Below are 12495 nucleotides of genomic sequence, written 5' to 3'. Positions count from 1 at the left end.
CTCATGAATGAAGGGTCTCGTAGCCATAAACGCAACAATTAACCCGAAGGTCAGTTTGGAAGATTTCACTCAATATTAAGTCCAACTGTGTTAAATTCTCACATCAAGGTAGGAGTGCAGCAGTTCCTTTTCCTGTGCCGGTTATTGTTTCCCAGGAAGATCTGGAACTCGAAAAATAACACAGCTTGGGTGGAGCAGAGGGTGCTCAGAGAGGTGTGCCCGAAAATCATTTAAGATACAGGAAGCGTTCCGATGGTAATGCAATTGAATTTCCCGCGCCGATACTATTGGTTGGAGTGGGATCAAACCACTTGGAGTAGGTGAGGGAAACGCTAAGCTTTGCCGCGAACTTGATCTCAGTGCTCTCCAAGCTTTGGAAGTGGCAGGGCGTCAGTTATGTCACGAAATAATGACGATCGAGCAACGTTACGTGATTACTAATTTTTTTGTGCTAAATTGAAAATATCTCTTGAGGAGACAAACAAAATGACTCGTGAGGCTTACGGGGACTCTGCTCCGTCCTATTCTCAAGTGTCGAGGTGGTTCAAGGCCTTCCAAGGAGGGCCGGCAAGAAGTTCACGACGAACGGTCGGCTCTGGGCGCCCGCCAACCAGCAAAACCGACAACAATATGGCTCGTGTCCGACAATTGTTGGACTCGGCACGTCGATTGAGTATCAAGATGGTTGGCAATGAACTGAACTTGTCGTCTACCGTTGTTTCGCAGTGTCACTGAAGATTTGGCGATGTGGAAAGTGTGCGCGCCAAGCTCGTGCCCAAGGTGTTGTCAGACGACCAAAAGACCAATCGAGAGTAAATTTCAAGTGAACTTTTGCAACGTATTGAAAATGAACCTGATTATTTGGACAACGTCATCACTGGTGATGAAACCTGGGTTTTTTAATACGACCCAGAAACAAAACGCCAAAGCTCTGAGTGGCACACAGACCAATCTCCCAGGCCCAAAAAGGCAGGAATGAGCAAATCAAAAGTGAAAACAATGCTCATTGTCCTTTTGGACAGTAAATGAGGGGTCCATAAGGAGTTTGTTCCTCAAGGACAGACAGCCAACGCTGCCTTGTACGTGGATGTGCCGGAGAACTCCGAAAAAGGGTCATAAGGATGAGAAAATACATCTCCGCTACCTGGCAACTGCATCACGACAACGCGCCTTGCCACAATGCGCTACGAGTCCACGACTCGCTTGTCAAACACCAGGTGCCAACGCTGCCGCATCAGGCTTCATTCTGTTCCCTCGGATTTAGGCAGCCCTGAAAGGAACCAGTTTTTCGTCCACAGAAGAGATCCAATCAGCAGTGACGAAAACGTTGCGAGAGGTCCCTGAAGACGCCTTCCACGGCGCGTACCGGTCATGGCAGAGTCGCTGGCAAAAATGTGTAGAGGCCCATGAAGAGTACTTTGAAGAATTTTAAGTGTTTGCGCAAATCTGTTCAATACGTTAATTTGGAAAAATAATGGCATTACCTTCGGAACGCACCCTGTACTCAGATATCTTTATTATTTGCTCAACTCGCAATATTTGCCCATAATCTAAATGGATGCACAGCAAAATGAACTTGCATCCAATTCCTCACTCGAAGGGAAAAAATAAATCCCCGGCAAATCAAAATGTTGGTTGAAAGAAATGAGGGCATAATACCCATTCTTGATCCGCGAAAGTAATAAGTCCCGGCTAGCAGGGCGTCATCTAACCGGTGGGGGGAGGGGGCACCGGCGCAGGGTTCGCTTTGGCCGCAAGACTTCGCCTTAATATTTCCCATGCCTTTCGTCTTCACAAGCATCGCCCCGTCACGCGACGTACCCCTCGCGAACACCCCACGCCCTCGCAAACCCGAGCGGGCGATGATGACCACGGCGTCACGTGACGCGGTCAACGGCGGGAAGCTGACACAAGGCACTTCAGCGCTTTGCCCCCCCCCCTCCTCCCCAATCGGATCCCCTTTCGACCTATCCTTTCCTTTCGTGCCGAGAGCAGCCCCTCCCGCCTACCAACACCGCATCCAAGCAGTCTTCCTATTTTTTTCAGGCCTATTCGACGCCGTAGGTGTATCGAAGCGTCGGAGACAACCCTCCCGGTCCGTCAAACCGTTCAAATGGAAGGTGACGGACGAATGGACACTTTAAAAACTACATACCGAGACGAAAAGTGAAGATTTTTAGTGATGGAAAGGCTGAACGGAGAAATATACCGGAATGGGTGTTTTGCACCCCTTTGCAAAGTTTTGCATAACGTAATGACGTAAAGGGAACTCAAACGCATGAGCCGCCTCCGGCTGCGGGATTAAAGGTTCCTTCTGAATGTAACAGACTTCTCAGGTGACTGCGGCTGTTTTATAGCATTATTTATGAAATGCTTAGGTATTTTCCGACTTTTAAGACCAAGTTAATATCCGGTACATACGACCCTCACCTATCAAGCGCACGGAACTACGGGTTGATTAAAATGGTTGTTGATCAATTAAGAACTATCAAATTTCTTAGAGAAAACAACATTTTTTTCTCCAGTAATTTTTGTAAACACTCATAGGCAGTAAATAAATTCTTCTATATTAAATATAAAAATACACATAAACTCACACATTTAAACACGAATACCATATGGCGAACAAATATTCATTCATAAGGAATAAGGTAAAAGGAAATAGGAACATATAGTATACAACGGACAAAACACAGGAGAGTTGGGAGAGGCGGAATCAGGCAATTCAAGAGGGTAAATATATTTTGACCGGGACCCCGGTATACATGTATATGTCCCTATCCATTTACCTTGTGTGTGTGAGTGTATATATATACATATATACACATACATACAGACATATATATATATATATAGATATATATATATATATATATATATATATATATATATATATATATATATATATATATATATATATATATATGCATATATATTGTGCATACATATATATATATATATATTATTATTTATTATTAGGTAAATATACCGGTTAACGTAGGTTTTTGGATGGACGTAATAACCAATTAAAAATTTTGGCCCCTAGCAAAACACAACATCCTACTCTACATCAGGTCCCTCTTCATCTCTGAGTACTTTCTTCCTCCCTTCATCCCGTCCAACATCCCTATCCTGTTCCTTCCCTTTCCTCTTTTGCCCAACATTCTACCCTCTACCACAGTCTTCAACATCCCACTGCCGGTCAACACCCGCTTCAGCCACTTTTCCTGCCTCCATAGGATTGCTCCCAACAAACCCCTCTCTTCGCCCACCATTCTAAGTACTTCCTCGTTTGTTTTCTTCTCCGTCCATTTCACCTTCTCCATTCTTCTCCACACCCACATTTCAAAAGCCTCCAGTCTACGTCTATCCTCCTGCTTCAATGACCACGTTTCCGCGCCGTACATAGCTACGGTCCAAATTAAAGTTTTTACGAGTCTTTTCTTAACATCCTTACACAACATCCCCGTCATCAACTCCCTCCTCCTTGTGAAAGCCTCTTTGCCTAGCGCAATTCTTCTCCTTACGTCCTTACTACTTTGACCGTGTTGGTCCAAAAAACTACCGAGATACGTAAACTGTTCTACCTGCTCTAGTTTTTGCCCTCCTATTTTAATGTTAAGCTTAGCCTTTTTCTTTCTAGAAAATCGCATAACCTTTGTTTTATTAATATTGATTCTCATCCCAAACCTGTCGCACTGAATTTCCAATTCACTCAGCAATGCTTGCAGCCCCTTGGCTGACTGACAAATTAAAGCTTGGTCATCAGCAAACCTAACTGATTTCACGAATTCCCCGCCCACCTTCATTCCTACCTCCAGTTCTTCCCATGCCACTTTAATCATTTGCTCTGCATACAGGTTGAACAGCAACGGTGATAATGGGCAACCCTGCCGTACACCTCTTCCTAACACTGTTCCCAACCGGACTCCCCGTTCCCCACTCGCACCTGAGCAGTCTGAGACATGTACAGGTTGCGGATTAGCCTCCTTTCCCTCCAATCTATTCCTATTTTCTGCAATATACTCATTAGTGTTTCCGAATTCATTCTGTCAAACGCCTTTTCGAAATCTACGAAACAGGCAAATACCTCCTGGTTGTGTTCTATATTCCTCTCGATTAATAATCTCATTACTGCAATGGCATCACGCGTACCTCTCCCCTTCCTAAACCCAAACTCATCATCCCCTAAGTAATCAGTTACCCTACTCTCCATCCTTTTGTTTACGATCCTGAGAAAAACTTTAGCTGCGTGGGATATCAAACTTATCGTCCTGTAGTCCTCACATGATGTAGCCTTTACCTTTTTCGGAATAGGAACTAAAACTGATCTCACAAAGTCTTCCGGCCAGATTCCTTCCTCATAAATACTACGGATCAGCCCATATAGCCTCTTCTTCCCACATTTTCCTAAGCCCTTTAAAAGTTCCACGGGAATACTATCCACCCCCACGGCCTTATTTAGTTTCATCTCCCTAAATGCCCTTTCTATATCATTGTGTAGTACGCCTGGACCTAAGCTATCTTCCTCTGCGCCAAGTTCCTCTTCTATGTCTAACTTTGTTGGTCTAAGCTCTTTACTATACAGTTCTTCTATATATTCCTTCCATCTCTCTTGGATCTTCCCTGCGTCAACTATTACCTTACCCGACTTATCTCTAACTGCTATCGTTGATCTCCCTTTCTTACTTCCCGATAAAGATTAAACTTTGCTGTACAGCGCACCGATTTCACCCTTCCTCTGCAGACTTTCCATATCCTCGCACTGCGTCTTCCACCATGCTTCTTTTGCTTTATTTGTTGCCCGCCTCAATTTTTTCAATTCTTTGTACTTCATTTTGCCTAACACTGTATTTACATTCTTCCTTTTTCACCGCTCATCCATCTTTGTAATCATCTCATCCGTGATCCATGGTTTCCTAGTCCTTTTCGCATTAACGAGTTTTCGCATTAGAGTTAACGGTTCCAATAGTGTCTTTTGCGGCTTTAGGCAACCCTGTCTTTATATTCCACCATTTTTCTTCGATAGTACTTAGCTCTTTACCATCCTCCATGATTTCCTCTACCGCCTGTTTGTATTCCTTCCTTTTCAAACCATTTAATGCTTCTACATTCCATTTTCTAACTCGCCGCCCCTGCCTTATCTTTTTGAAACGGACTCTACATTTCATAACAACTAAATTGTGGTCAGAGTCCGCATCCGCTCCCGGGAAGCTGTGCGAATTTATCACACTGTTCCTAAATCTGTCTCTAACCAGGATATAATCTATCTGATACCTTTCTGAGTCACCTCGCATTTTCCATGTATACCTGCGTCTTTTGTGGCGTCTAAACCAAGTATTGGGGATGACTAACCCCTGTCTCCTGCAGAACTCAACTGCTTTCTCCCCGCGGTCATTCCCCGTGCCTGAAACGTAGCTCCCGACCTCGTCACCATCTATTCCTTCGCCAACCGTCGCATTCCAATCTCCCATCACTATCAAATGTTTCCCTGCAGGAACACACGCGATTATGTCCTCTAACTGATCGCATATCCTATCGGCCTCTTCTTCCTTATGGTTGCTCGGTGGCATGTATACCTGAATAATAACCAAGTTCGTCGGTTCTGATTTTGTCTCAATTAGTAATAATCTATCCGTTACCTGCTCTATGTTGACTACGCTTCTTCCTACCTCTTCATTTAATACTATGGCAACCCCTCGTTGGCTCTTGTCCCCGCCGCTGTATATTATTCTATACTTATCACTCCAGTAATCCCCGCTATCTTTCCATCTCACCTCGCATAGACCTAAAATATCTATATTTCCCCTTTCCATCTCTCGCTTAACATTCTCCAATTTCCCTGTCCTCATCATTGTCCTAACATTCCACGTTCCTATTCTAACTAACGTGATCTTCTTCTCTTGCGTCTTATGTCCTGCTGCTGCTGGTTTTCCCTTGCAAGGGTTTCGTGGGATGACGACCGCGGAAGCCTTGCCTCCCCCGCTGCCGGGCACGACACACGGTCGATTGGGCCGAGCCCCGTAGTTGCCAGGACTCAAACTCTGTATAGTCCATCATGTTAATCTTGGGAATGATAATTTAGGTGGTTTCCCGTTGCCTTCCTCAATAGTGTTTTTAACGTGACACCATCACTTACTGGCCGCCCAACTGGGGTTAGACGCCATTGCAGCCGCCTCACTGAGGAACAGACGCTGCGTGGACTACCTTTCGTCTGGCTCCTAACCTTCGACCTATCTGGCATGGGTGACCCTACCAGGAGCAATAATTATTACTCCCGTCAGCACAGCTCTAGGGATCATCGGAACGTACAAGCCCTTCCACCACGTCAAGGTTGTAGTCCGAGGAGGGATATATATATATATATATATATATATATATATATATATATATATATATATATATATATATATATATACGATTGTACGGAAAAACCCACACGAGCGGCACAATAATGGGCTGACACAATATAACACAAATAGAAAAGAATAGACACATTTAAAAGAACACTCACACGGTAAATTTTTCGAGCTTTCGGCCCTCTCAGAGGCCTTCTTCAAGAGAGTCTCTCTTGAAGAAGGCCTCTGAGAGGGCCGAAAGCTCGAACAATTTACCGTGTGAGTGTTCTTTTAAATGTGGCTATTCTTTTCTATTTGTGTTATATTGTGTCAGCCCATTATATATACGAGCCCTCGTATATATATATATATATATATATATATATATATATATATATATATATATATATATATATATGTATATATATATATATATATGTGTGTGTGTGTGTGTGTGTGTGTATACATACATACATAAATATATATGAGGAAGGAATTTCGCCGAAAGACTTTGTGAGATCAATGTTAGTTTCAACTCCGAGAAGGATAAAGGCTAGATCATGTGAGGACTACAGAACAATAAGTTTGATTTCCCACGCAGCGAAAGTGGTTCTCAGGATCATCCAAAAAAGGATGGAGAACAAGGTAAATGATTACCTAGGGGATGACGGGTTAGGATTTAGGAAGGGGAGAAGCACGCGCGATGCCATTACAGTAATGAGATCACTAACCTAGAGGAATATAGAATACAATCCGGACGTATTGGCCTGTTTCATAGATTTTGAAAAAGCGTTTAATAGAGTGAATTGGGAAAAGCTAATGAGCATATTGAAGGAAATAGGAATAGATTGGAGGGACAGGAGGCTAATCCGCAACCTGGCAGGGTTGTACGTTATCACCGCAAGGCAGGGTTTCACGTTATCACCGGTGCTGTACAACGTACATGTGGAGGAAATGTTTAAATAAGCATGGGCAGAATTGGAAGTAGGAAAAAAAGTCGGGGAGAAATTCGTCAAATCAGTTAGGGTTGCAAATGACCAAGCTAGTTACAGTTATCCAAGGGTTACAAGAATTGCTGAGTGAATTGGAAACTCAGCGCGATAGATATGGGATGATAATCAATATCAATGGAACAAAGGTAGCGCGATTTTCGTGAATGAGAAAGGCTAAGCTAAATATTAAAATAGGAGGATAGAAGAAACCAGAGAAGGTAGAACAGTTTACGTATCTCGGAAGTGTTATGGATCAGAACGTAATAGTGATGTAAGGAAAAGAATTGGGCGAGGAAAAGTCTTTCACAAGGAGAAGGGAGCTGATGACAGGGACATTGAGTAAGGACGTTAACAAAAGACTCGTCAAAACTTTGATAAAGAGCGTAGTTATGTACGGTGCGGAAACGTGATCACTCAAGCAGGAGGATATACGTAGATTGGAGGTTTTTGAAATGTAGGTGTTGAAAAGGATGGAAAAGGTGAAGTGGACCGAAAGGAATATTTATTCATTTATTTATATGTAGTACGGGAACCGCGCTCACTGACGGACTGACATTGGCCGACTCGTCGGTGCATATTATTGGGAAAATCTCTGAGACACCGCCACCGCTCTCAATAGATCTCTCTCCCAGGCGTCAAGCGCGCCAACTCTAAATCCCTCCGGTGGAAGCGGCGGCCTCCTCACACTAGGACGGGCCGCTAGGTCGGGCGACGGGCCGCCGGTGGGCAACTTGGTGGGACGAGAGACGCCCACTCGCACGGTAATGGACAGTCGCCCACGCGGAAGTTTCGGTACGGGACTCGAGACCAAAAGATCGTTCCCGCGAGGGTTGCGACCCCAGAGCGTGGCGCACGACGTTTAACAGGTGTCCGATCGTGGGGGCAGGGTCCAAAGGGGGCATAATAGGAGTGAGGGGTTATCGCTACCAAAGGGAAACAGGTGGGCGACGGAGTGCGGTGGTGGGATCGTGAAATTAGGGTTCCCCGAGATCAGCTCACTGGGGCACCAGAACGACGCCGCACGTCATATTTTTTTACTACATCGGGGTCCCAGGAAAAATAAGCTAATTACTTCGAGCAGGACCAATGAAAAACTAAACTCAATTGGGGGGCGAGCCCGGAGAGGCCGGAAGCGTCCTCACCGGAAAGGGGGTGGCGCCCGCGGGGGGAGGAGGTCACGGGATTGACGAGAAATTCGTCAGAGGGAACGTGAAACTCATACTACGGACCACTATGTTGAGTGTGACAGAAGTTATTGAAAGATTTGCGGTGAGATCCCCTCGAAAAGCGAAGATTAATTTTTAGTCGGAATTTCTAAAATAAATAAAGACCCATCAGTTTTCTGAAGACGTTCAGCACATTTTTAAAAAAACCCAAATTACTATGGAAGACATGATAATTCATTTGAGGTCAGAGAGTTTAGACTGCAGAACGGATAGGCTTAAGATACTGTCCTTTCCCAAAACAATTCGAGAAATTTATAGCTGTTACTCACACCAACTAGGGGTTAACTGGCCACATCATTACAGATTATATGTACATGTATGTAGGTATGCATGTGTGCACATATTTTAGTGTACGAATATGCATGTTTGCACATGTTTACGTCTATTCGTATCACACTTGCCGCATGACTTGACTAGATATGGTGGTGGTACAATGTGTATTGTTCTTGACTCATAGTTGTTTACTAGTTCATTGCATGTTAATTTTCTTCCTGTAGTCAGGCTCATGCATGGTCCGTGACTTTGCCTGTTCGCGTGCTGTGCATTCCTGGTGTGGATGCAACCCCTGCCTCACACCTACCCGTTGGATTTCAGGGTATTATGTAGATTAAGATTCCATCGCGCCCTCTTTTCCCTCCCCTTCGACTATTATTTTTACTCTCCTCTCCCGTTTCCTCTGTTCCTATCATCTTAAATTCCGAGCTGAGGAGTCCAGGGTCTCCCGGAGTTGAACCCGCGCCCTAGAGAGAGAAGGGACGTGGGCACGGTAGGGGAGGGTGTGCGAGCCGCACGTTTATCATTTGTGGCGGTCAAAGGGCACGCAAGGACGAGGCGTACGTACGAAGCGGCGTGCGTAGGAACGCCGGATGTGTGCACGGCGGGAGGCGGGGTTGCACTGGGGCCAGTGCACACCACCCGCGGTGTCAAAGCCGCATTAAAGGGAACCGCTCACCCCGACAGGGCATCGCGGACTTGCAAACCGAACGGCCCCATCGTGGATTGTCTTCTTAAAACCACAAATCCGTACCGCCTCCGAAGGTGATCGAGCGAGAGCGTCTCCTGGATGCTGGCTAATGCCACACACGTGGAGCACGTGGGGAGACTAGGATACCGGATCAGCATGTGCCAAAGAAGAAGACCATCATCAATACGGCGCAAATGAGACTACTCCATGCCAGTGAGGGCTGCCGATACGTCAGGTGGATGATTCACCACGCTCATCGACGGTCGAAGACCTCGGCATTCGTGGAATCAAACCGCGGCTCCAGGGCAAGACTCACAATACAACAGTACAATTGGCACGAGAAATAAAACTGACGCCACGCCTCTTCATTGGGATCTCTCTACCAGCGAGGAGGGGGCGTGGGGCGCGGCTGACTTCTTTTCGTCGCTTCACAGCCTTTTTTATCACGCCGTCGGCAGCTTCTCAGCTCCTCGGTTTCCATAAAGAAACTCGGAGCATCGAAGTTGGCCTCTCAATGCCAATGGATTCCTCGAAGGATTGAATGTGCTCGATGAACAGACAGGTAGGCTATCAAGACAAAATCAGAAAATATCCCCAAATATATATTCCCATCCGCTGTGTGACGAAATCTCTCCATGCCATCAAACCTACTGCATTAAATAGTAGCCTGAGAGCCCTGTGGAAAGCAATTTTAATAGGCCTTCCTCAGTTGAATGCTGCCTTCACTTACTGACTTCTCTGACTCGGAGTAGCAGCTCGTTTCGAAAGTACATCGACATAATACCCCGCAAGCCGCCGAAAGGGCGTGTGGCGAGGGGTGTTAGGTCACCTATGTTCATCGCGGTTTCTATTAGAAACAGTGGAAGAGTTAATCTGACACAACTTTTACCGAAAACGATGTTACATGTGACAGCAATGCGACTATAGTGGAAATTTGTGATCGAGCAAACTTTCTTTGTGTTAGTCGCCATTGAAAATCCAAGTAAATATACTGATAATTATGCGCATAAGATTCTCAGCTCAAACTACTCTTATTAAAGGCTGATACGCGTGGCATGGAATGTAAGAGAAATAAAATATGTGTAAAATGGTCCTGGGCCTAGGATCCCCATCCCAACGAATTCCTGCTGGGCTCACGACTCCAAGGGTAGGTGCTGTCAATTTAATTCCTGGAAGCTGTAGGAGATTGCAGCGAGCAATTCTTGCGGGCGTCGAGCGATTTCCTGGAACCGTGGCTCCCAAAAGACTCCCATTGAGTAATAGTATACGTAAATTCATTATTTGGTCATCGCATCACGAATAATTATTTGAAGGAGGAGATATTCCCGACACCCACGCCAAATTCTCTCATCCTCTTGGAGAGTTCCGTGGAGTATTTACTATATTGCAGTGAATATCGCCAACACTACGAGCAGAAACAACGCTCGTATGAAAACGAACACCCAAGGCCACATCGATAGTAATTGTTGCAATATGCATGAGTTTCTTTATGTACATATTTTCACGCAAAGAATGGTTGCAGCTTTCGTCACTAAGGCAGTCACTCGACCCTCCGCATCATTTTGCGTATAATGCCGTTCCCTACTGCATACTTCGATGCACTCACTTCTGCCAAATATACTTTTGCAAGTCTGTCTCAATAACACATTTGATGGATTGCTAACGGAATTTCCGACAATCGAAAATCAGCAATGAAAGTGAAATGTACAGTCAAGTTTACGCGTCTCACTGATTCGCGATCCTCCTGATCCAATTGAAGCGTGAGTAGTATACCTCCATTTAGTACTTATCTCTCACATAAAACGGCCCCAAGTCACCGATATGGGGCGCCACGTACTTCCTGAAAAGCGCAGCTCCAGCCAGGTAAGATACTCGTGCGGTAATATCCCACTTGCCGACGTGACAATTTTCATTTCGATGGCTTACGAGGAAAGGCGATTGAGAGCACGCCAAATGGAAGAGAGGAGACGACACATTCTCATTAATTCTGGACCCAAGTGCCTCCAGCGTCCGCAGCCCCCTCTCACGGCTTCTTCCTCGCACAACACAGGGCAATCCTCGCTGCACACCCATAACTTCGCACTGGAGCACACCGGGGGAGGGGGGGTAGGCGACTTTCGCCGCCACCCGCGGAAGGGGTGCGCGGCTCCTCGACTCACCTGCTGGGAGAACGAAGCGTAGAACAGCACTGGGCTCCGAAGGGACACGCTCCTGTTTGAACGTCCGGCCCTGCAGGAAGCCGGCGCCGCCGACAGCGCACTCGGCGCGCCGAATCCCGTCCTCTGGATGAGCTCCGCTTCCTCTCGCCCGCCTCGCCACCACGATTCGCCTGCTTCGCCACCACGACTCGCCTCGCCTTCGACTCACTCGCTACTGAGGCCGCCTCGTGCAGATGGGATGGGAGGGTGAGCAGCTGGCCGGGGGGGGGGGGCAGTAGGGAGAAGGGGGGCGGGGGACTGAGGCGGGGGAGTGGGGGCGGAGGGGTGGCTAGGAGGAGATTCCTGGTGCCACGCACGGCGGCGGCGGGGGCGGTAGACGACGGATGGGGAAGTGGAGCACGTAAATTGGAGCGGGGGAAATAGGGGGCGGCCAGGGCCGGCGGCGGGATGTCCGTGGGGCATTGCCGCCCCTGACGTGCACGGGAGGGGTGGGGCGGGCGATGGTTATGACGTTTTACCGCCATCCGACTTCGAATGCTCTCGCGAATCGACTCTGCTCTTGGGAAAATAATGTCATGACGTACCATTTCACCTCGCCGTGGGAGTCGCCTTGTTCTGCGCGACACTTTAGCCGTAACCAAAGACAATGCGTGCGGATGGGAAAGAGGCAGTGGTGTCATCTATTTCTTAGCGCTCTCTTTCATTAACTCCACGCCAAATAGGCGCGTCGCTTATAGTCGCAATCCATGACCCGTATGCAATTCCCATAAAATGGATTCGGTCCTGACGCCCGTATGCAACTTCCCCAGGACGACG

At 46.6% G+C, this 12495-nt stretch overlaps 1 protein-coding gene across 2 annotated transcripts in view; it reads right to left on the bottom strand.

The window, feature by feature from the left end:
* The window catches only part of jar (Myosin heavy chain 95F jaguar), a 130426-nt gene extending 118549 nt beyond the window's left edge, over positions 1–11877 (bottom strand). For both annotated transcript variants that reach the window (XM_071582592.1, XM_071582593.1), the window contains exon 1: positions 11680–11877. The gene's annotated coding sequence lies outside the window, so the exon portion shown is untranslated. The remainder of the gene's footprint in view (positions 1–11679) is intronic.
* Between the last annotated feature and the right edge of the window lie 618 nt (positions 11878–12495).

This window comes from Hetaerina americana, unplaced genomic scaffold, assembly GCF_022747635.1.
Source record: "Hetaerina americana unplaced genomic scaffold, ioHetAmer1.1.p SCAF_12, whole genome shotgun sequence".
Classification (NCBI taxonomy): Eukaryota; Metazoa; Arthropoda; class Insecta; order Odonata; family Calopterygidae; genus Hetaerina; species Hetaerina americana.
The sequence above is the reverse complement of the archived record's forward strand: the minus strand, read 5'-3'. Positions and strand labels throughout refer to the sequence as shown.